The following is a 277-nucleotide window of genomic DNA, read 5'->3' as shown; positions in this document are numbered from 1 at the left end:
CTCTCTACCCCGATGTATGGCGGTTGTTCCTATGGTTCTCTGGCTCGGGTAGGCGACTTAGAAGGTGGTCCCTCTTGTCGTGGAAGTTGCAAAATACGGCCGAGACTGAACTTCCACGGCTCCAGGAGGGACTTTTGCTGGTCGTGCGTCCCAAGTGAGAGAGGCGATCCTGGGGTACCTGAGCCTGACCAGACCCTCCCTCGGTGGTCCCTGGTCTTCTGAAGGGTGATGGCATTCAGGGGGGCAAATCTGGAGTCCGTGGCCGAGTTTGGGCTCT

This window comes from Dendrobates tinctorius, unplaced genomic scaffold (assembly GCF_039654945.1).
Source record: "Dendrobates tinctorius isolate UK_male_01 unplaced genomic scaffold, ASM3965494v1 ptg000648l, whole genome shotgun sequence".
Lineage (NCBI taxonomy): Eukaryota > Metazoa > Chordata > Amphibia > Anura > Dendrobatidae > Dendrobates > Dendrobates tinctorius.
This window is presented reverse-complemented; position numbering follows the sequence as displayed.